Source organism: Osmia lignaria, unplaced genomic scaffold, assembly GCF_051020975.1.
Source record: "Osmia lignaria lignaria isolate PbOS001 unplaced genomic scaffold, iyOsmLign1 scaffold0003, whole genome shotgun sequence".
In the NCBI taxonomy this organism is placed as follows: Eukaryota; Metazoa; Arthropoda; class Insecta; order Hymenoptera; family Megachilidae; genus Osmia; species Osmia lignaria.
The window spans coordinates 21,794,528-21,816,493 of NW_027478160.1; positions in this window are offsets into that span (position 1 = coordinate 21,794,528).

Below are 21,966 nucleotides of genomic sequence, written 5' to 3' on the forward strand. Positions count from 1 at the left end.
CGAGCTGCAAATGCCACTTCCAGCTTAGCTGTGCAGAGGAAGAACAACAAGAAGAAGAAGTATCTCGAAATATGTCCGTCAGGCCCGTTCCTTTGAGCTGAATCTGCAAATATCTCGGAAACGAAGCGAGCTATGGCAAAATGTTAAGAGACGTTTTTTGTAGAGAATTATGTTTCCTACAATTTATGTTCTATGATATTTTTTGATCAGAAGCGTAGTTTTCGAGATATATCGAGATATTTAAAAGTTCCGAAGCCGCACCAACATAATAGAGATACAGAAACACCGTGGCCCCTTTCTTTGAGATAACTCTGCACTAGTGCGAGCCGCAAATGCCACTTCCAGCTTAGCTGTGCAGGAGAAGAACAACAAGAAGAAGAAATATCTCGAAATATGTCCGTCAGGCCCCTTCCCTTGAGATAAATCTGCAAATATCTCGGAAACGAAGCGAGCTATGGCAAAATGTTAAGAGACCTTTTTTGTAGAGAATTAAGTTTCCTACTTTTTATGTTCTATGATATTTTTTGATCAGATGCGTAGTTCTCGAGATATATCAAGATATTTAAAAGTTCCGAAGCCGCACCAACATAATAGAGATACAGAAACACCGTGGCCCCTCTCTTTGAGATAACTCTGCACTATTGCGAGCTGGAAATGCCACTTCCAGTTTAGCTGTGCAGAAGAAGAACAACAAGAAGAAGAAATATCTCGAAATATGTCCGTCAGGCCCCTGCCCTTGAGATATATCTGCAAATATCTCGGAAACGAAGCGAGCTATGGCAAAATGTTGAGAGACCTTTTTTGTAGCGAATTATGTTTCCTACAATTTATGTTCTATGATATTTTTTGATCAGAAGCGTAGTTTTCGAGATATATCGAGATATTTAAAAGTTCCGAAGCCGCACCAACATAATAGAGATACAGAAACACCGTGGCCCCTTTCTTGGAGATAACTCTGCACTATTGCGAGCTGCAATTGCCACTTCCAGCTTAGCTGTGCAGAGGAAGAACAAGAAGAAGAAGAAGTATCTCGAAATATGTCCGTCAGGCCCGTTCCTTTGAGCTGAATCTGCAAATATCTCGGAAACGAAGCGAGCTATGGCAAAATGTTAAGAGACGTTTTTTGTAGAGAATTATGTTTCCTACAATTTATGTTCTATGATATTTTTTGATCAGAAGCGTAGTTTTCGAGATATATCGAGATATTTAAAAGTTCCGGAGCCGCACCACCATAATAGAGATACAGAAACACCGTGGCCCCTTTCTTTGAGATAACTCTGCACTAGTGCGAGCCGCAAATGCCACTTCCAGCTTAGCTGTGCAGAAGAAGAACAACAAGAAGAAGAAATATCTCGAAATATGTCCGTCAGGCCCCTTCCCTTGAGATAAATCTGCAAATATCTCGGAAACGAAGCGAGCTATGGCAAAATGTTAAGAGACCTTTTTTGTAGAGAATTAAGTTTCCTACTTTTTATTTTCTATGATATTTTTTGATCAGAAGCGTAGTTGTCGAGATATATCGAGATATTTAAAAGTTCCGAAGCCGCACCAACATAATAGAGATACAGAAACACGGTGGCCCCTTTCTTTGAGATAACTCTGCACTATTGCGAGCCGCAAATGCCACTTCCAGCTCAGCTGTGCAGAAGAAGAACAACAAGAAGAAGAAATATCTCGAAATATGTCCGACAGGCCCCTTCCCTTGAGATAAATCTGCAAATATCTCGGAAACGAAGCGAGCTATGGCGAAATGTTAAGAGACCTTTTTTGTAGAGAATTAAGTTTCCTACTTTTTATCTTCTATGATATTTTTTGATCAGATGCGTAGTTCTCGAGATATATCAAGATATTTAAAAGTGCCGAAGCCGCACCAACATAATACAGATACAGAAACACCGTGGCCCGTTTCTTTGAGATAACTCTGCACTAGTGCGAGCCGCAAATGCCACTTCCAGCTTAGCTGTGCAGAAGAAGAACAACAAGAAGAAGAAATATCTCGAAATATGTCCGTCAGGCCCCTTCCCTTGAGATAAATCTGCAAATATCTCGGAAACGAAGCGAGCTATGGCAAAATGTTAAGAGACCTTTTTTGTAGAGAATTAAGTTTCCTACTTTTTATGTTCTATGATATTTTTTGATCAGATGCGTAGTTCTCGAGATATATCAAGATATTTAAAAGTTCCGAAGCCGCACCAACATAATAGAGATACAGAAACACCGTGGCCCCTCTCTTTGAGATAACTCTGCACTATTGCGAGCTGGAAATGCCACTTCCAGTTTAGCTGTGCAGAAGAAGAACAACAAGAAGAAGAAATATCTCGAAATATGTCCGTCAGGCCAGTTCCTTTGAGCTGAATCTGCAAATATCTCGGAAACGAAGCGAGCTATGGCAAAATGTTAAGAGACGTTTTTTGTAGAGAATTATGTTTCCTACAATTTATGTTCTATGATATTTTTTGATCAGAAGCGTAGTTTTCGAGATATATCGAGATATTTAAAAGTTCCGAAGCCGCACCAACATAATAGGGATACAGAAACACCGTGGCCCCTTTCTTTGAGATAACTCTGCACTAGTGCGAGCCGCAAATGCCACTTCCAGCTTAGCTGTGCAGAAGAAGAACAACAAGAAGAAGAAATATCTCGAAATATGTCCGTCAGGCCCCTTCCCTTGAGATAAATCTGCAAATATCTCGGAAACGAAGCGAGCTATGGCAAAATGTTAAGAGACCTTTTTTGTAGAGAATTAAGTTTCCTACTTTTTATTTTCTATGATATTTTTTGATCAGATGCGTAGTTCTCGAGATATATCAAGATATTTAAAAGTTCCGAAGCCGCACCAACATAATAGAGATACAGAAACACCGTGGCCCCTTTCTTTGAGATAACTCTGCACTATTGCGAGCTGTAAATGCCACTTCCAGCTAAGCTGTGCAGAAGAAGAACAACAAGAAGAAGAAATATCTCGAAATATGTCCGTCAGGCCCCTTCCCTTGAGATATATCTGCAAATATCTCGGAAACGAAGCGAGCTATGGCAAAATGTTAAGAGACCTTTTTTGTAGAGAATTACGTTTCCTACTTTTTATGTTCTATGATATTTTTTGATCAGAAGCGTAGTTGTCGAGATATATCGAGATATTTAAAAGTTCCGAAGCCGCACCAACATAATAGAGATACAGAAACACGGTGGCCCCTTTCTTTGAGATAACTCTGCACTATTGCGAGCCGCAAATGCCACTTCCAGCTTAGCTGTGCAGAAGAAGAACAACAAGAAGAAGAAATATCTCGAAATATGTCCGACAGGCCCCTTCCCTTGAGATAAATCTGCAAATATCTCGGAAACGAAGCGAGCTATGGCGAAATGTTAAGAGACCTTTTTTGTAGAGAATTAAGTTTCCTACTTTTTATCTTCTATGATATTTTTTGATCAGATGCGTAGTTCTCGAGATATATCAAGATATTTAAAAGTGCCGAAGCCGCACCAACATAATACAGATACAGAAACACCGTGGCCCCTTTCTTTGAGATAACTCTGCACTAGTGCGAGCCGCAAATGCCACTTCCAGCTTAGCTGTGCAGAAGAAGAACAACAAGAAGAAGAAATATCTCGAAATATGTCCGTCAGGCCCCTTCCCTTGAGATAAATCTGCAAATATCTCGGAAACGAAGCGAGCTATGGCAAAATGTTAAGAGACCTTTTTTGTAGAGAATTAAGTTTCCTACTTTTTATGTTCTATGATATTTTTTGATCAGATGCGTAGTTTTCGAGATATATCGAGATATTTAAAAGTTCCGAAGCCGCACCAACATAATAGAGATACAGAAACACCGTGGCCCCTTTCGTTGAGATAACTCTGCACTAGTGCGAGCCGCAAATGCCACTTCCAGCTTAGCTGTGCAGAAGAAGAACAACAATAAGAAGAAATATCTCGAAATATGTCCGTCAGGCCCCTTCCCTTGAGATAAATCTGCAAATATCTCGGAAACGAAGAGAGCTATGGCAAAATGTTAAGAGACCTTTTTTGTAGAGAATTAAGTTTCCTACTTTTTATGTTCTATGATATTTTTTGATCAGATGCGTAGTTCTCGAGATATATCAAGATATTTAAAAGTTCCGAAGCCGCACCAACATAATAGAGATACAGAAACACCGTGGCCCCTTTCTTTGAGATAACTCTGCACTATTGCGAGCTGGAAATGCCACTTCCAGTTTAGCTGTGCAGAAGAAGAACAACAAGAAGAAGAAATATCTCGAAATATGTCCGTTAGGCCCCTTCCCTTGAGATAAATCTGCAAATATCTCGGAAACGAAGCGAGCTATGGCAAAATGTTAAGAGACCTTTTTTGTAGAGAATTAAGTTTCCTACTTTTTATGTTCTATGATATTTTTTGATCAGATGCGCAGTTCTCGAGATATATCAAGATATTTAAAAGTTCCGAAGCCGCACCAACATAATAGAGATACAGAAACACCGTGGCCCCTTTCTTTGAGATAACTCTGCAATAGTGCGAGCCGCAAATGCCACTTCCAGCTTAGCTGTGCAGAAGAAGAACAACAAGAAGAAGAAATATCTCGAAATATGTCCGTTAGGCCCCTTCCCTTGAGATAAATCTGCAAATATCTCGGAAACGAAGCGAGCTATGGCAAAATGTTGAGAGACCTTTTTTGTAGAGAATTAAGTTTCCTACTTTTTATGTTCTATGATATTTTTTGATCAGATGCGTAGTTCTCGAGATATATCAAGATATTTAAAAGTTCCGAAGCCGCACCAACATAATAGAGATACAGAAACACCGTGGCCCCTTTCTTTGAGATAACTCTGCACTATTGCGAGTTGCAAATGCCACTTCCAGCTTAGCTGTGCAGAGGAAGAACAACAAGAAGAAGAAATATCTCGAAATATGTCCGTCAGGCCAGTTCCTTTGAGATATATCTGCAAATATCTCGGAAACGAAGCGAGCTATGGCAAAATGTTGAGAGACCTTTTTTGTAGAGAATTATGTTTCCTACAATTTATGTTCTATGATATTTTTTGATCAGAAGCGTAGTTTTCGAGATATATCGAGATATTTAAAAGTTCCGAAGCCGCACCAACATAATAGAGATACAGAAACACCGTGGCCCCTTTCGTTGAGATAACTCTGCACTAGTGCGAGCCGCAAATGCCACTTCCAGCTTAGCTGTGCAGAAGAAGAACAACAATAAGAAGAAATATCTCGAAATATGTCCGTCAGGCCCCTTCCCTTGAGATAAATCTGCAAATATCTCGGAAACGAAGAGAGCTATGGCAAAATGTTAAGAGACCTTTTTTGTAGAGAATTAAGTTTCCTACTTTTTATGTTCTATGATATTTTTTGATCAGATGCGTAGTTCTCGAGATATATCAAGATATTTAAAAGTTCCGAAGCCGCACCAACATAATAGAGATACAGAAACACCGTGGCCCCTTTCTTTGAGATAACTCTGCACTATTGCGAGCTGCAAATGCCACTTCCAGCTTAGCTGTGCAGAGGAAGAACAACAAGAAGAAGAAATATCTCGAAATATGTCCGTCAGGCCAGTTCCTTTGAGCTGAATCTGCAAATATCTCGGAAACGAAGCGAGCTATGGCAAAATGTTAAGAGACGTTTTTTGTAGAGAATTATGTTTCCTACAATTTATGTTCTATGATATTTTTTGATCAGAAGCGTAGTTTTCGAGATATATCGAGATATTTAAAAGTTCCGAAGACGCACCAACATAATAGAGATACAGAAACACCGTGGCCCCTTTCTTTGAGATAACTCTGCACTATTGCGAGCTGCAAATGCCACTTCCAGCTTAGCTGTGCAGAAGAAGAACAACAAGAAGAAGAAATATCTCGAAATATGTCCGTCAGGCCCCTTCCCTTGAGATATATCTGCAAATATCTCGGAAACGAAGCGAGCTATGGCAAAATGTTAAGAGACCTTTTTTGTAGAGAATTATGTTTCCTACAATTTATGTTGTATGATATTTTTTGATCAGAAGCGTAGTTCTCGAGATATATCAAGATATTTAAAAGTTCCGAAGCCGCACCAACATAATAGAGATACAGAAACACCGTGGCCCCTTTCTTTGAGATAACTCTGCACTAGTGCGAGCCGCAAATGCCACTTCCAGCTTAGCTGTGCAGAAGAAGAACAACAAGAAGAAGAAATATCTCGAAATATGTCCGTCAGGCCCCTTCCCTTGAGATATATCTGCAAATATCTCGGAAACGGAGCGAGCTATGGCAAAATGTTAAGAGACCGTTTTTGTAGAGAATTGGGTTTCCTACTTTCTATGTTCTATGATATTTTTTGATCAGACGCGTAGTTCTCGAGATATATCAAGATATTTAAAAGTTCCGAACCCGCACCAACATAATAGAGATACAGAAACGCCGTGGCCCCTTTCTTTGAGATAACTCTGCACTATTGCGAGCTGCAAATGCCACTTCCAGCTTAGCTGTGCAGAGGAAGAACAACAAGAAGAAGAAATATCTCGAAATATGTCCGTCAGGCCAGTTCCTTTGAGATGAATCTGCAAATATCTCGGAAACGAAGCGAGCTATGGCAAAATGTTAAGAGACGTTTTTTATAGAGAATTATGTTTCCTACAATTTATGTTCTATGATATTTTTTGATCAGAAGCGTAGTTTTCGAGATACATCGAGATATTTAAAAGTTCCGAAGCCGCACCAACATAATAGAGATACAGAAACACCGTGGCCCCTTTCTTTGAGATAACTCTGCACTATTGCGAGCTGGAAATGCCACTTCCAGTTTAGCTGTGCAGAAGAAGGACAACAAGAAGAAGAAATATCTCGAAATATGTCCGTTAGGCCCCTTCCCTTGAGATAAATCTGCAAATATCTCGGAAACGAAGCGCCCTATGGCAAAATGTTAAGAGACCTTTTTTGTAGAGAATTAAGTTTCCTACGTTTTATGTTCTATGATATTTTTTGATCAGATGCGTAGTTCTCGAGATATATCAAGATATTTAAAAGTTCCGAAGCCGCACCAACATAATAGAGATACAGAAACACCGTGGCCCCTTTCTTTGAGATAACTCTGCACTAGTGCGAGCCGCAAATGCCACTTCCAGCTTAGCTGTGCAGAAGAAGAACAACAAGAAGAAGAAATATCTCGAAATATGTCCGTCAGGCCCCTTCCCTTGAGATATATCTGCAAATATCTCGGAAACGAAGCGAGCTATGGCAAAATGTTAAGAGACCTTTTTTGTAGAGAATTATGTTTCCTACAATTTATGTTCTATGATATTTTTTGATCAGAAGCGTAGTTTTCGAGATATATCGAGATATTTAAAAGTTCCGAAGCCGCACCAACATAATAGAGATACAGAAACACCGTGGCCCCTTTCTTTGAGATAACTGTGCACTAGTGCGAGCCGCAAATGCCACTTCCAGCTTAGCTGTGCAGAAGAAGAACAACAAGAAGAAGAAATATCTCGAAATATGTCCGTCAGGCCAGTTCCTTTGAGCTGAATCTGCAAATATCTCGGAAACGAAGCGAGCTATGGCAAAATGTTAAGAGACGTTTTTTGTAGAGAATTATGTTTCCTACAATTTATGTTCTATGATATTTTTTGATCAGAAGCGTAGTTTTCGAGATATATCGAGATATTTAAAAGTTCCGAAGCCGCACCAACATAATAGAGATACAGAAACACCGTGGCCCCTTTCTTTGAGATAACTCTGCACTAGTGCGAGCTGCAAATGCCACTTCCAGCTTAGCTGTGCAGAAGAAGAACAACAAGAAGAAGAAGTATCTCGAAATATGTCCGTCAGGCCCGTTCCTTTGAGCTGAATCTGCAAATATCTCGGAAACGAAGCGAGCTATGGCAAAATGTTAAGAGACGTTTTTTGTAGAGAATTATGTTTCCTACAATTTATGTTCTATGATATTTTTTGATCAGAAGCGTAGTTTTCGAGATATATCGAGATATTTAAAAGTTCCGAAGCCGCACCAACATAATAGAGATACAGAAACACCGTGGCCCCTTTCTTTGAGATAACTCTGCACTAGTGCGAGCCGCAAATGCCACTTCCAGCTTAGCTGTGCAGAAGAAGAACAACAAGAAGAAGAAATATCTCGAAATATGTCCGACAGGCCCCTTCCCTTGAGATAAATCTGCAAATATCTCGGAAACGAAGCGAGCTATGGCGAAATGTTAAGAGACCTTTTTTGTAGAGAATTAAGTTTCCTACTTTTTATCTTCTATGATATTTTTTGATCAGATGCGTAGTTCTCGAGATATATCAAGATATTTAAAAGTTCCGAAGCCGCACCAACATAATAGAGATACAGAAACACCGTGGCCCCTTTCGTTGAGACAACTCTGCACTAGTGCGAGCCGCAAATGCCACTTCCAGCTTAGCTGTGCAGAAGAAGAACAACAAGAAGAAGAAGTATCTCGAAATATGTCCGTCAGGCCCGTTCCTTTGAGCTGAATCTGCAAATATCTCGGAAACGAAGCGAGCTATGGCAAAATGTTAAGAGACGTTTTTTGTAGAGAATTATGTTTCCTACAATTTATGTTCTATGATATTTTTCGATCAGAGGCGTAGTTCTCGAGATATATCAAGATATTTAAAAGCTCCGAAGCCGCACCAACATAATAGAGATACAGAAACACCGTGGCCCCTTTCTTTGAGATAACTCTGCACGATTGCGAGCTGGAAATGCCACTTCCAGTTTAGCTGTGCAGAAGAAGAACAACAAGAAGAAGGAATATCTCGAAATATGTCCGTCAGGCCACTTCCCTTGAGATAAATCTGCAAATATCTCGGAAACGAAGCGAGCTATGGCAAAATGTTAAGAGACCTTTTTTGTAGAGAATTATGCTTCCTACAATTTATGTTCTATGATATTTTTTGATCAGAAGCGTAGTTTTCGAGATATATCGAGATATTTAAAAGTTCCGAAGCCGCACCAACATAATAGAGATACAGAAACACCGTGGCCCCTTTCTTTGAGATAACTGTGCACTAGTGCGAGCTGCAAATGCCACTTCCAGCTTAGCTGTGCAGAAGAAGAACAACAAGAAGAAGAAGTATCTCGAAATATGTCCGTCAGGCCCGTTCCTTTGAGCTGAATCTGCAAATATCTCGGAAACGAAGCGAGCTATGGCAAAATGTTAAGAGACGTTTTTTGTAGAGAATTATGTTTCCTACAATTTATGTTCTATGATATTTTTTGATCAGAAGCGTAGTTTTCGAGATATATCGAGATATTTAAAAGTTCCGAAGCCGCACCAACATAATAGAGATACAGAAGCACCGTGGCCCCTTTCGTTGAGATAACTCTGCACTAGTGCGAGCCGCAAATGCCACTTCCAGCTTAGCTGTGCAGAAGAAGAATAACAAGAAGAAGAAATATCTCGAAATATGTCCGTCAGGCCCCTTCCCTTGAGATAAATCTGCAAATATCTCGGAAACGAAGCGAGCTATGGCAAAATGTTAAGAGACCTTTTTTGTAAAGAATTAAGTTTCCTACTTTTTATGTTCTATGATATTTTTTGATCAGATGCGTAGTTCTCGAGATATATCAAGATATTTAAAAGTTCCGAAGCCGCACCAACATAATAGCGATACAGAAACACCGTGGCCGCTTTCTTTGAGATAACTCTGCACTATTGCGAGCTGCAAATGCCACTTCCAGCTTAGCTGTGCAGAGGAAGAACAACAAGAAGAAGAAATATCTCGAAATATGTCCGTCAGGCCAGTTCCTTTGAGCTGAATCTGCAAATATCTCGGAAACGAAGCGAGCTATGGCAAAATGTTAAGAGATGTTTTTTGTAGAGAATTAGGTTTCCTACAATTTATGTTCTATGATATTTTTTGATCAGAAGCGTAGTTTTCGAGATATATCGAGATATTTAAAAGTTCCGAAGACGCACCAACATAATAGAGATACAGAAACACCGTGGCCCCTTTCTTTGAGATAACTCTGCACTAGTGCGAGCCGCAAATGCCACTTCCAGCTTAGCTGTGCAGAAGAAGAACAACAAGAAGAAGAAATATCTCGAAATATGTCCGTCAGGCCCCTTCCCTTGAGATATATCTGCAAATATCTCGGAAACGAAGAGAGCTATGGCAAAATGTTAAGAGACCTTTTTTGTAGAGAATTAAGTTTCCTACTTTTCATGTTCTATGATATTTTTTGATCGGATGCGTAGTTCTCGAGATATATCAAGATATTAAAAGTTCCGAAGCCGCACCAACATAATAGAGATACAGAAACACCGTGGCCCCTTTCTTTGAGATAACTCTGCACTATTGCGAGCTGTAAATGCCACTTCCAGCTTAGCTGTGCAGAAGAAGAACAGCAAGAAGAAGAAATATCTCGAAATATGCCCGTCAGGCCCCTTCCCTTGAGCTATATCTGCAAATATCTCGGAAACGAAGCGAGCTATGGCAAAATGTTAAGAGACCTTTTTTGTAGAGAATTATGTTTCCTACTTTTTATGTTCTATGATATTTTTTGATCAGATGCGTAGTTCTCGAGATATATCAAGATATTTAAAAGTTCCGAAGCCGCACCAACATAATAGCGATACAGAAACACCGTGGCCCCTTTCTTTGAGATAACTCTGCACTATTACGAGCTGCAAATGCCACTTCCAGCTTAGCTGTGCAGAGGAAGAACAACAAGAAGAAGAAATATCTCGAAATATGTCCGTCAGGCCAGTTCCTTTGAGCTGAATCTGCAAATATCTCGGAAACGAAGCGAGCTATGGCAAAATCTTAAGAGACGTTTTTTGTAGAGAATTATGTTTCCTACAATTTATGTTCTATGATATTTTTTGATCAGAAGCGTAGTTTTCGAGATATATCGAGATATTTAAAAGTTCCGAAGACGCACCAACATAATAGAGATACAGAAACACCGTGGCCCCTTTCTTTGAGATAACTCTGCACTAGTGCGAGCCGCAAATGCCACTTCCAGCTTAGCTGTGCAGAAGAAGAACAACAAGAAGAAGAAATATCTTGAAATATGTCCGTCAGGCCCCTTCCCTTGAGATATATCTGCAAATATCTCGGAAACGAAGAGAGCTATGGCAAAATCTTAAGAGACCTTTTTTGTAGAGAATTAAGTTTCCTACTTTTCATGTTCTATGATATTTTTTGAACGGATGCGTAGTTCTCGAGATATATCAAGATATTTAAAAGTTCCGAAGCCGCACCAACATAATAGAGATACAGAAACACCGTGGCCCCTTTCTTTGAGATAACTCTGCACTATTGCGCGCTGCAAATGCCACTTCCAGCTTAGCTGTGCAGAAGAAGAACAACAAGAAGAAGAAATATCTCGAAATATGTCCGTCAGGCCCCTTCCCTTGAGATAGATCTGCAAATATCTCGGAAACGAAGCGAGCTATGGCAAAATGTTAAGAGACCTTTTTTGTAGAGAATTAAGTTTCCTACTTTTTATGTTCTATGATATTTTTTGATCAGATGCGTAGTTCTCGAGATATATCAAGATATTTAAAAGTTCCGAAGCCGCACCAACATAATAGAGATACAGAAACACCGTGGCCCCTTTCTTTGAGGTAACTCTGCACTATTGCGAGCTGCAAATGCCACTTCCAGCTTAGCTGTGCAGAAGAAGAACAACAAGAAGAAGAAATATCTCGAAATATGTCCGTCAGGCCCCTTCCCTTGAGATAAATCTGCAAATATCTCGGAAACCAAGCGAGCTATCGCAAAATGTTAAGAGACCTTATTTGTAGAGAATTAAGTTTCCTACTTTTTATGTTCTACGATATTTTTTGATCAGATGCGTAGTTCTCGAGATATATCAAGATATTTAAAAGTTCCGAAGCCGCACCAACATAATAGAGATACAGAAACACCGTGGCCCCTGTCTTTGAGATAACTCTGCACTATTGCGAGCTGCAAATGCCACTTCCAGCTTAGCTGTGCAGAAGAAGAACAACAAGAAGAAGAAATATCTGGAAATATGTCCGTCAGGCCCCTTCCCTTGAGATAATTCTGCAAATATCTCGGAAACGAAGCGAGCTATGGCAAAATGTTTAGAGACCTTATTTGTAGAGAATTAAGTTTCCTACTTTTTAAGTTCTACGATATTTTTTGATCAGATGCGTAGTTCTCGAGATATATCAAGATATTTAAAAGTTCCGAAGCCGCACCAACATAATAGAGATACAGAAACACCGTGGCCCCTTTCTTTGAGATAACTCTGCACTATTGCGAGCTGCAAATGCCACTTCCAGCTTAGCTGTGCAGAAGAAGAACAACAAGAAGAAGAAATATCTCGAAATATGTCCGTCAGGCCCCTTCCCTTGAGATAAATCTGCAAATATCTCGGAAACGAAGCGAGCTATGGCAAAATGTTAATAGACCTTTTTTGTAGAGAATTATGTTTCCTACAATTTACGTTCTCTGATATTTTTTGATCAGAAGCGTAGTTTTCGAGATATATCGAGATATTTAAAAGTTCCGAAGCCGCACCAACATAATAGAGATACAGAAACACCGTGGCCCCTTTCTCTGAGATAACTCAGCACTATTGCGACCTGCAAATGCCACTTCCAGCTTAGCTGTGCAGAAGAGGAACAACAAGAAGAAGAAATATCTCGGAATGTCCGTCAGGCCCCTTCCCTTGAGATAAATATGCAAATATCTCGGAAACGAAGCGAGCTATGGCAAAATGTTAAGCGACCTTTTTTGTAGAGAATTAAGTTTCCTACTTTTTATGTTCTATGATATTTTTTGATCAGATGCGTAGTTCTCGAGATATATCAAGATATTTAAAAGTTCCGAAGCCGCACCAACATAATAGAGATACAGAAACACCGTGGCCCCTTTCTTTGAGATAACTCTGCACTATTGCGAGCTGCAAATGCCACTTCCAGCTTAGCTGTGCAGAAGAAGAACAACTAGAAGAAGAAATATCTCGAAATATGTCCGTCAGGCCCCTTTCCTTGAGATATATCTGCAAATATCTCGGAAACGAAGAGAGCTACGGCAAAATGTTAAGAGACCTTTTTTGTAGAGAATTAAGTTTCCTACTTTTCATGTTCTATGATATTTTTTGATCAGATGCGTAGTTCTCGAGATATATCAAGATATTTAAAAGTTCCGAAGCCGCACCAACATAATAGAGATACAGAAACACCGTGGCCCCTTTCTTTGAGATAACTCTGCACTATTGCGAGCTGCAAATGCCACTTCCAGCTTAGCTGTGCAGGGGAAGAACAACAAGAAGAAGAAATATCTCGAAATATGTCCGTCAGGCCAGTTCCTTTGAGCTGAATCTGCAAATATCTCGGAAACGAAACGAGCTATGGCAAAATGTTAAGAGACGTTTTTTGTAGAGAATTATGTTTCCTACAATTTATGTTCTATGATATTTTTTTATCAGAAGCGTAGTTTTCGAGATATATCGAGATATTTAAAAGTTCCGAAGACGCACCAACATAATAGAGATACAGAAACACCGTGGCCCCTTTCTTTGAGATAACTCTGCACTAGTGCGAGCCGCAAATGCCACTTCCAGCTTAGCTGTGCAGAAGAAGAACAACAAGAAGAAGAAATATCTCGAAATATGTCCGTCAGGCCCCTTCCCTTGAGATATATCTGCAAATATCTCGGAAACGAAGAGAGCTATGGCAAAATGTTAAGCGACCTTTTTTGTAGAGAATTAAGTTTCCTACTTTTTATGTTCTATGACATTTTTTGATCAGATGCGTAGTTCTCGAGATATATCAAGATATTTAAAAGTTCCGAAGCCGCACCAACATAATAGAGATACAGAAACACCGTGGCCCCGTTCTTTGAGATAACTCTGCACTATTGCGAGCTGCAAATGCCACTTCCAGCTTAGCTGTGCAGAAGAAGAACAACAAGAAGAAGAAATATCTCGAAATATGTCCGTCAGGCCCCTTCCCTTGAGATAAATCTGCAAATATCTCGGAAACGAAGCGAGCTATGGCAAAATGTTAAGAGACCTCTTTTGTAGAGAATTAAGTTTCCTACTTTTTATGTTCTATGATATTTTTCGATCAGATGCGTAGTTCTCGAGATATGTCAAGATATTTAAAAGTTCCGAAGCCGCACCAACATAATAGAGATACAGAAACACCGTGGCCCCTTTCTTTGAGATAACTCTGCACTATTGCGAGCTGCAAATGCCACTTCCAGCTTAGCTGTGCAGAAGAAGAACAACAAGAAGAAGAAATATCTGGAAATATGTCCGTCAGGCCCCTTCCCTTGAGATAAATCTGCAGATATCTCGGAAACGAAGCGAGCTACGGCAAAATGTTAAGAGACCTTTTTTGTAGAAAATTAGGATTCCTACTTTTTATGTTCTATGATATTTTTTGAGCAGATGCGTAGTTCTCGAGATATATCAAGATATTTAAAAGTTCCGGAGCCGCACCAACATAATAGAGATACAGAAACACCGTGGCCCCTTTCTTTGAGATAACTCTGCACTATTGCGCGCTGCAAATGCCACTTCCAGCTTAGCTGTGCAGAAGAAGAACAACAAGAAGAAGAAATATCTCGAAATATGTCCGTCAGGCCCCTTCCCTTGAGATAGATCTGCAAATATCTCGGAAACGAAGCGAGCTATGGCAAAATGTTAAGAGACCATTTTTGTAGAGAATTAAGTTTCCTACTTTTTATGTTCTATGATATTTTTTGATCAGATGCGTAGTTCTCGAGATATATCCTGATATTTAAAAGTTCCGAAGCGGCACCAACATAATAGAGATACAGAAACACCGTGGCCCCTTTCTTTGAGGTAACTCTGCACTATTGCGAGCTGCAAATGCCACTTCCAGCTTAGCTGTGCAGAAGAAGAACAACAAGAAGAAGGAATATCTCGAAATATGTCCGTCAGGCCCCTTCCCTTGAGATAAATCTGCAAATATCTCGGAAACCAAGCGAGCTATCGCAAAATGTTAAGAGACCTTATTTGTAGAGAATTAAGTTTCCTACTTTTTATGTTCTACGATATTTTTTGATCAGATGCCTAGTTCTCGAGATATATCAAGATATTTAAAAGTTCCGAAGCCGCACCAACATAATAGAGATACAGAAACACCGTGGCCCCTTTCTTTGAGGTAACTCTGCACTATTGCGAGCTGCAAATGCCACTTCCAGCTTAGCTGTGCAGAAGAAGAACAACAAGAAGAAGAAATATCTGGAAATATGTCCGTCAGGCCCCTTCCCTTGAGATAAATCTGCAAATATCTCGGAAACGAAGCGAGCTATGGCAAAATGTTAAGAGACCTTATTTGTAGAGAATTAAGTTTCCTACTTTTTATGTTCTATGATATTTTTTGATCAGAAGCGTAGTTTTCGAGATATATCGAGATATTTAAAAGATCCGAAGCCGCACCAACATAATAGAGATACAGAAACACCGTGGCCCCTTTCTTTGAGATAACTCTGCACCATTGCGAGCTGCAAATGCCACTTCCAGCTTAGCTGTGCAGAAGAAGACCAACAAGAAGAAGAAATATCTCGAAATATGTCCGTCAGGCCCCTTCCCTTGAGATAAATCTGCAAATATCTCGGAAACGAAGCGAGCTACGGCAAAATGTTAAGAGACCTTTTTTGTAGAGAATTATGTTTCCTACAATTTACGTTCTCTGATATTTTTTGATCAGAAGCGTAGTTTTCGAGATATATCGAGATATTTAAAAGTTCCGAAGCCGCACCAACATAATAGAGATATAGAAACACCGTGGCCCCTTTCTTTGAGATAACTCTGCACTATTGCGACCTGCAAATGCCACTTCCAGCTTAGCTGTGCAGAAGAGGAACAACAAGAAGAAGAAATATCTCGGAATATGTCCGTCAGGCCCCTTCCCTTGAGCTAAATCTGCAAATATCTCGGAAAGGATGCCAGCTATGGGAAAATGTTAAGAGACCTTTTTTGTAGAGAATTAAGTTTTCTACTTTTTATGTTTTATGATATTTCTTGATCAGATGCGTAGTTCTCGAGATATATCAAGATATTTAAAAGTTCCGAAGCCGCACCAACATAATAGAGATACAGAAACACCGTGGCCCCTTTCTTTGAGATAACTCTGCACTATTGCGAGCTGCAAATGCCACTTCCAGCTTAGCTGTGCAGGAGAAGAACAACAAGAATAAGAAATATTTCGAAATATGTCCGTCAGGCCCCTTCCCTTGAGATAAATCTGCAAATATCTCGGAAACGAAGCGAGCTACGGCAAAATGTTAAGAGACCTTTTTTGTAGAAAATTAGGTTTCCTACTTTTTATGTTCTATGATATTTTTTGATCAGATGCGTAGTTCTCGAGATATATCAAGATATTTAAAAGTTCCGAAGCCGCACCAACATAATAGAGATACAGAAACACCGTGGCCCCTTTCTTTGCGATAACTCTGCACTATTGCGAGCTGCAAATGCCACTTCCAGCTTAGCTGTGCAGAAGAAGAACAACAAGAAGAAGAAATATCTGGAAATATGTCCGTCAGGCCCCTTCCCTTGAGATAAATCTGCAAATATCTCGGAAACGAAGCGAGCTACGGCAAAATGTTAAGAGACCTTTTTTGTAGAAAATTAGGATTCCTACTTTTTATGTTCTATGATATTTTTTGAACAGATGCGTAGTTCTCGAGATATATCAAGATATTTAAAAGTTCCGAAGCCGCACCAACATAATAGAGATACAGAAACACCGTGGCCCCTTTCTTTGAGATAACTCTGCACTATTGCGCGCTGCAAATGCCACCTCCAGCTTAGCTGTGCAGAAGAAGAACAACAAGAAGAAGAAATATCTCGAAATATGTCCGTCAGGCCCCTTCCCTTGAGATAAATCTGCAAATATCTCGGAAACGAAGCGAGCTACGGCAAAATGTTAAGAGACCTTTTTTGTAGAGAATTATGTTTCCTACAATTTACGTTCTTTGATATTTTTTGATCAGAAGCGTAGTTTTCGAGATATATCGAGATATTTAAAAGTTCCGAAGCCGCACCAACATAATAGAGATATAGAAACACCGTGGCCCCTTTCTTTGAGATAACTCTGCACTATTGCGACCTGCAAATGCCACTTCCAGCTTAGCTGTGCAGAAGAGGAACAACAAGAAGAAGAAATATCTCGGAATATGTCCGTCAGGCCCCTTCCCTTGAGCTAAATCTGCAAATATCTCGGAAACGATGCCAGCTATGGGAAAATGTTAAGAGACCTTTTTTGTAGAGAATTAAGTTTTCTACTTTTTATGTTTTATGATATTTCTTGATCAGATGCGTAGTTCTCGAGATATATCAAGATATTTAAAAGTTCCGAAGCCGCACCAACATAATAGAGATACAGAAACACCGTGGCCCCTTTCTTTGAGATAACTCTGCACTATTGCGCGCAGCAAATGCCACTTCCAGCTTAGCTGTGCAGAAGAAGAACAACAAGAAGAAGAAATATCTCGAAATATGTCCGTCAGGCCCCTTCCCTTGAGATAAATCTGCAAATATCTCGGAAACGAAGCGAGCTATGGCAAAATGTTAAGAGACCTTTTTTGTAGAGAATTAAGTTTCCTACTTTTTATGTTCTATGATATTTTTTGATCAGATGCGTAGTTCTCGAGATATATCAAGATATTTAAAAGCTCCGAAGCTGCACCAACATAATAGAGGTACAGAAACACCGTGGCCCCTTTCTTTGAGATAACTCTGCACTATTGCGAGCTGCAAATGCCACTTCCAGCTTAGCTGTGCAGAAGAAGAACAACAAGAAGAAGAAATATCTGGAAATATGTCCGTCAGGCCCCTTCCCTTGAGATAAATCTGCAAATATCTCGGAAACGAAGCGAGCTACGGCAAAATGTTAAGAGACCTTTTTTGTAGAAAATTAGGATTCCTACTTTTTATGTTCTATGATATTTTTTGAACAGATGCGTAGTTCTCGAGATATATCAAGATATTTAAAAGTTCCGAAGCCGCACCAACATAATAGAGATACAGAAACACCGTGGCCCCTTTCTTTGAGATAACTCTGCACTATTGCGCGCTGCAAATGCCACTTCCAGCTTAGCTGTGCAGAAGAAGAACAACAAGAAGAAGAAATATCTCGAAATATGTCCGTCAGGCCCCTTCCCTTGAGATAAATCTGCAAATATCTCGGAAACGAAGCGAGCTATGGCAAAATGTTAAGAGACCTTTTTTGTAGAGAATTAAGTTTTCTACTTTTTATGTTCTATGATATTTTTTGATCAGATGCGTAGTTCTCGAGATATATCAAGATATTTAAAAGTTCCGAAGCCGCACCAACATAATAGAGATACAGAAACACCGTGGCCCCTTTCTTTGAGGTAACTCTGCACTATTGCGAGCTGCAAATGCCACTTCCAGCTTAGCTGTGCAGAAGAAGAACAACAAGAAGAAGAAATATCTCGAAATATGTCCGTCAGGCCCCTTTCCTTGAGATAAATCTGCAAATATCTCGGAAACCAAGCGAGCTATCGCAAAATGTTAAGAGACCTTATTTGTAGAGAATTAAGTTTCCTACTTTTTATGTTCTACGATATTTTTTGATCAGATGCCTAGTTCTCGAGATATATCAAGATATTTAAAAGTTCCGAAGCCGCACCAACATAATAGAGATACAGAAACACCGTGGCCCCTTTCTTTGAGATAACTCTGCACTATTGCGAGCTGCAAATGCCACTTCCAGCTTAGCTGTGGAGAAGAAGAACAACAAGAATAAGAAATATTTCGAAATATGTCCGTCAGGCCCCTTCCCTTGAGATAAATCTGCAAATATCTCGGAAACGAAGCGAGCTACGGCAAAATGTTAAGAGACCTTTTTTGTAGAAAATTAGGTTTCCTACTTTTTATGTTGTATGATATTTTTTGATCAGATGCGTAGTTCTCGAGATATATCAAGATATTTAAAAGTTCCGAAGCCGCACCAACATAATAGAGATACAGAAACACCGTGGCCCCTTTCTTTGAGATAACTCTGCACTATTGCGAGCTGCAAATGCCACTTCCAGCTTAGCTGTGCAGAAGAAGAACAACAAAAAGAAGAAATATCTCGAAATATGTCCGTCAGGCCCCTTCCCTTGAGATAAATCTGCAAATATCTCGGAAACGAAGCGAGCTATGGCAAAATGTTAAGAGACCTCTTTTGTAGAGAATTAAGTTTCCTACTTTTTATGTTCTATGATATTTTTTGATCAGAAGCGTAGTTCTCGAGATATATCAAGATATTTAAAAGTTCCGAAGCCGCACCAACATAATAGAGATACAGACACACCGTGGCCCCTTTCTTTGAGATAACTCTGCACTATTGCGAGCTGCAAATGCCACTTCCAGCTTAGCTGTGCAGAAGAAGAACAACAAGAAGAAGAAATATCTCGAAATATGTCCGTCAGGCCCCTTCCCTTGAGATAAATCTGCAAATATCTCGGAAACGAAGCGAGCTATGGCAAAATGTTAAGAGACCTGTTTTGTAGAGAATTAAGTTTCCTACTTTTTATGTTCTATGATATTTTTCGATCAGATGCGTAGTTCTCGAGATATATCAAGATATTTAAAAGTTCCGAAGCCGCACCAACATAATAGAGATACAGAAACACCGTGGCCCCTTTCTTTGAGATAACTCTGCACTATTGCGAGCTGCAAATGCCACTTCCAGCTTAGCTGTGCAGCAGAAGAACAACAAGAAGAAGAAATATCTCGAAATATGTCCGTCAGACCCCTTCCCTTGAGATACATCTGCAAATATCTCGGAAACGAAGCGAGCTACGGCAAAATGTTAAGAGACCTTTTTTGTAGAAAATTAGGTTTCCTACTTTTTATGTTCTATGATATTTTTTGATCAGATGCGTAGTTCTCGAGATACATCAAGATATTTAAAAGTTCCGAAGCCGCACCAACATAATAGAGATACAGAAACACCGTGGCCCCTTTCTTTGCGATAACTCTGCACTAGTGCGAGCCGCAAATGCCACTTTCAGCTTAGCTGTGCAGAAGAAGAACAACAAGAAGAAGAAATATCTCGAAATATGTCCGTCAGGCCCCTTCCCTTGAGATAAATCTGCAAATATCTCGGATACGAAGCGAGCTATGGCAAAATGTTAAGAGACGTTTTTTGTAGAGAATTATGTTTCCTACAATTTATGTTCTATGATATTTTTTGATCAGAAGCGTAGTTTTCGAGATATATCGAGATATTTAAAAGTTCCGAAGCCGCACCAACATAATAGGGATACAGAAACACCGTGGCCCCTCTCTTTGAGATAACTCTGCACTATTGCGAGCTGGAAATGCCACTTCCAGCTTAGCTGTGCAGAAGAAGAACAACAAGAAGAAGAAATATCTCGAAATATGTCCGTCAGGCCCCTTCCCTTGAGATAAATCTGCAAGTATCTTGGAAACGAAGCGAGCTATGGCAAAATGTTAAGAGACCTTTTTTGTAGACAATTAAGTTTCCTACTTTTTATGTTCTATGATATTTTTTGATCAGATGCGTAGTTCTCGAGATATATCAAGATATTTAAAAGTTCCGAAGCCGCACCAACATAATAGAGATACAGAAACACCGTGGCCCCTTTCTTTGAGATAACTCTGCACTATTGCGAGCTGCAAATGCCACTTCCAGCTTAGCTGTGCAGAAGAAGAACAACAAGAAGAAGAAATATCTCGAAATATGTCCGTCAGGCCCCTTCCCTTGAGATAAATCTGCAAATATCTCGGAAACGAAGCGAGCTATGGCAAAATGTTAAGCGACTTTATTTGTAGAGAATTAAGTTTCCTACTTTTTACGTTCTATGATATTTTTTAATCAGATGCGTAGTTCTCGAGATATATAAAGATATTTTAAAGTTCCGAAGCCGCACCAACATAATAGAGATACAGAAACACCGTGGCCCCTTTCTTCGAGATAACTCTGCACTATTGCGAGCTGCAAATGCCACTTCCAGCTTAGCTGTGCAGAAGAAGAACAACAAGAAGAAGAAATATCTCGAAAAATGTCCGTCAGGCCCCTTCCCTTGAGATAAATCTGCAAATATCTCGGAAACGAAGCGAGCTATGGCAAAATGTTAAGAGACCTTATTTGTAGTGAATTAAGTTTCCTACTTTTTATGTTCTATGATATTTTTTGACCAGATGCGTAGTTCTCGAGATATATCAAGATATTTAAAAGTTCCGAAGCCGCACCAACATAATAGAGATACAGAAACACCGTGGCCCCTTTCTTTGAGATAACTCTGCACTATTGCGAGCCGCAAATGCCGCTTCCAGCTTAGCTGTGCAGAAGAAGAACAACAAGAAGAAGAAATATCTCGAAATATGTCCGTCAGGCCCCTTCCCTCGAGATAAATCAGCAAATATCTCGGAAACGAAGCGAGCTATGGCAAAATGTTAAGAGACCTTTTTTGTAGAGAATTAAGTTTCCTACTTTTTATGTTCTATAATATTTTTTGATCGGATGCGTAGTTCTCGAGATATATCAAGATATTTAAAAGTTCCGAAGCCGCACCAACATAATAGAGATACAGAAACACCGTGGCCCCTATCTTTGAGATAACTCTGCACTATTGCGAGCTGCAAATGCCACTTCCAGCTTAGCTGTGCAGAAGAAGAACAACAAGAAGAAGAAATATCTCGAAATATGTCCGTCAGGCCCCTTCCCTTGAGATAAATCTGCAAATATCTCGGAAACGAAGCGAGCTATGGCAAAATGTTAAGAGACCTGTTTTGTAGAGAATTAAGTTTCCTACTTTTTATGTTCTATGATATTTTTCGATCAGATGCGTAGTTCTCGAGATATATCAAGATATTTAAAAGTTCCGAAGCCGCACCAACATAATAGAGATACAGAAACACCGTGGCCCCTTTCTTTGAGATAACTGTGCACTATTGCGAGCTGCAAATGCCACTTCCAGCTTAGCTGTGCAGAAGAAGAACAACAAGAAGAAGAAATATCTCGAAATAT